The 3,567-nt window shown below is 37.9% G+C and overlaps 1 pseudogene; it reads right to left on the bottom strand.

Moving 5' to 3' along the window:
* Positions 1-2,076: 2,076 nt before the first annotated feature.
* Positions 2,077-2,858, bottom strand: LOC140498351 (small ribosomal subunit protein eS4-like; annotated as a pseudogene).
* Positions 2,859-3,567: the final 709 nt, after the last annotated feature.

Here is a 3,567-nt window from a genome sequence, read left to right as displayed (position 1 = left end):
GGAGTGGATTTGAAAGTTTCACAGGAAAAAAAAATAAATGTAGCATCCTAGGAAGTAAGGGGTTTCAGGGAAACAGCACAGAAAAGAGAAGAAAAGTTCAAGAATGAATGCTAAAGATATAAAAGTAAATAATTCTAAAAAGGGAATAAAAAAGATTCATTTGAGGATACCAAGGTGAAGGCACAGGGAACCAAACAAGCAACTTAGATTTTAAAAATAAATGCACAGAGAATGAACCCAAGACTATGTAACATAAGATGAATGATGTAGCTTGTTATGGCAAATATAGTGTCGGGGATGCTAAAATTCAGAATGGTTGAAAATGGTAAGGAAAGATAAGAACAACAGCAAAAATAGCTCTATTAGGAGAAAAAGGAGGAACAAAGAAGAAATAAGACCTTTGATTGAAGTGGATCGTACAATGACAACTGTCAAGAGAGAGGGAAAAGATATTCTCAGTGCTCCTTTTATTTCTGTTTTCTCTGCAAAGGAACACTAGAAAGAAACAATTAAAATGATTAAACAAGAATTAATAACTAATGTATATACGGATACATTAAAGAAGTACCTAGCCATCTTTGTTGAATTCAAAGAATGTGGTCAGATCCTGAAAAAATTAGCAGTTGAGTCTACTGAGTCACTTATGCCAGCTATTTAACAGTCAGGGAAAAAGGGCAATTTGGAGGCCAATGAGCTTGACTTTCTGGGAAAATTCTAGAATATATTGTTAATGAGATGATTGACAAATATAAAGAGAAATGGTAGTTACGAAAAGCCAATTATTTAATCAAGAATAGCTCATTCTTTCTGTGGGCAGAAGGAAGATGATGGAGTAGAGAAAAGAATTGGCTGAGTTCTCCCAACATTTCCCCCTAAGCAACTTTAAAATAAGGCCTCAAAATAAATTCTGCAGAGAATTTTGAGAAGATGACAGAGTAGGTCAGAAAATTTCAAGCTGTCAAGGTTTTCCTCAAAAAAAAAAAATAGATAAAATAGCATCTCTTGGTGAACAAGGAGTCACGAAAATAGATAAGAGAAGGGACAGTACAGGGGTCCTCTTGGGACAATTGGAGAACACTTTATGAAGAATCCCAAGACTATATTCCCTCTCTGGGGAGAGTAAATACCCAGGCTAGGTGCTGTTTAAACAATCTTCAAGCCCTGAGATAAGCTGGGTTGAGAGGCTGCCTCCACCTGCTCTAAAAGTGAGAAGAATTGGGCATCTGACCTGGGGAAGATCTAGGGAACCTCTGTTGGCAAGGAACACTAGACCCAGTTGTGCCAGAAAGCAGAGTGAGTGAGAAGGAGCCAGAACAGGCCCGAGGATTACAGAAGCAGTGGGAAAGGGACACTGCTCACTGTGGGCATGTACAGGAAGCTGGAGATCTTGAATTGAGTTCGAGGTCTGAACCTAAGAGATTCAGAGGCCAAAGGTACCATCCCCCATATCACAGGACTAGAGGTGATCATGAAAAGTAAATTATTAAAAATGATACACAGTCAAAGCAGAAAGAATTCAACTATAGAGAACTACTATGGGAATAGAGAATACTGGGGTTCATCTTCCAAGGAGGATACTGAAGCAACAAAAAGAGTAGTGTCAATTGGTCACCTGCCCAAGAAGACTTCATTGAAGAATTAAAGAAAAAAGTTTTAAAGATCAAGTAAGAGAGATTGAGGAAAAATTTCAAAGAAAAATAAGAAAAATGAGAAGGTTCTTTTTTTCTTGAACTTTTATTGTTATCTTTTGTTTTCATATCAGCCATTTTGGGATATGTCCTCTCCTCATCCTCTAATCAGTGAGCTGTCCAATTTAACAAAGAAAAGTAGTTAAGCAAAACCAGTACAGATACATCTTGTAACATTTTATGCAACATTCATACCCACAGTACCTTAATTTAAAGTAAGGAGAGAAAGGCATTTATGGCTTGTCAAATTTCACTTGAGAAGACTGAGTTGTTTAAGCTATCTATTTCTTATTTCATTTATTTTATATTTTTGTAGGGTAATCACTTTTGTTGAAAATTGTAATATCTCAATTTGATTGAAACCCCACAAATTCTTATCTTCAATCATTTAGCTACTGCTCTGCTTAACTGCTAATCTCTTGTCTCTTTCTTCATCAATTGTAAGGCAGATATCCTTTCCTTGGGGAAGAGAGATCCAAGGCTTATTACCTTTACCCATAACAAAAATGTTGGAGACCCTAGTGGCAAAACTATCGCCATTGGCATTTTTTACATGGACAACATCAAAAGAGCCAGAATGTTTCTGATCACACCAATTCAATCCAAATTAGCCCCACTGGTCACCATACACAGGTTACCAGTATCAAACTTGATAAAATCAGTGATCTTGCTAGCTTCTAAATCAATCTGAACTGTATCATTCACTTTAATGAGAGGATCTGGGTAATGGATAGTATGGGCATCATGGATGACCAGATGCAGAATACCTTTTGTATTCACAAAGATTTTTCTAACTTTGCACAATTTATATTTAGCCTCCTCAGCTATAATACGATGAACAGCAAAGCGCCCCTTTGTGTCATAAACCTGACAGAAATGTTCACCTGTCTTCTCAATGCTAATGACATCCATAAAGCCAGCAGGGTATGTAATATCAGTATGGACCTTGTCATCAATCTTGATGAATCGCTGCATGCAGATCTTCTTTACTTCATCTCCAGTTAGGGCATACTTGAGTCTGTTTCTCAGGAAGATGATGAATGGCAGACATTCCCTCAGCTTGTGGGGACTTGTGGATGGTCTTGGAGCAAAAACTCCTGTTAATTTATCCAGCATCCAATGCTTTGGAGCTGCTATATGCTTCAGATGCTTCTTGGGACCATGAGCCATGGTTACACCGCACCCAAGTTAAAGTGGGAAATTTACTCAGCTGTAGGGTCAGAGGCTCCATCTACTTATAAACTATGTGCATTTGGCCAAGTCACTTTACCCTTCTGGAGCTTGGCATCTTTATTAGCAGCATGACCAGCTGGTCCCAAGGCCACGCAGCAAGAGATCACAAAAAATGAGAAGATTCTGACAAGAAAGTCAACCAATAATAAAATGACTCCTCAAAGCTCAGAATTGGGCAATGGGAAGCCAGAGAAGTTACAAGAGATGAAGAAATTATTTACACATACATATACATATACATACATGCATATACACACACACAAAGGAATGAATGAATGAATGAAAAAATAATTGCAAATAAGCAAATAAATAAATAAATTCTGGAGTGGAAGAGTCAACAAAAGATCATAGTAAAACAATCTTACAGCACAAGACAACATAGAGGTTGGAAAGAGAGATTTATGACTGAGTGGAGGAGGATGACCTAGAGACCTCCTCTGGATAAAAAAGCAATGGTGGGCTACTTTGTGGTGTCAGAAATAGCAGTAGTTTTGGGACCTCTTGAGCCAGAGATAGTAAGGGGACCTAACAATTCATCAGAAAGACATTAGAGGACACCCCTGTGCTAGCATTAGCTACAGCATCAGATGTTGTTTGGCAACACTATTCCCTAAGCACACTTCTGGGTCATAGTTCAAAGAGAAAG

Source organism: Notamacropus eugenii, chromosome 4 (assembly GCF_028372415.1).
Source record: "Notamacropus eugenii isolate mMacEug1 chromosome 4, mMacEug1.pri_v2, whole genome shotgun sequence".
In the NCBI taxonomy this organism is placed as follows: Eukaryota; Metazoa; Chordata; class Mammalia; order Diprotodontia; family Macropodidae; genus Notamacropus; species Notamacropus eugenii.
The sequence above is the reverse complement of the archived record's forward strand: the minus strand, read 5'-3'. Positions and strand labels throughout refer to the sequence as shown.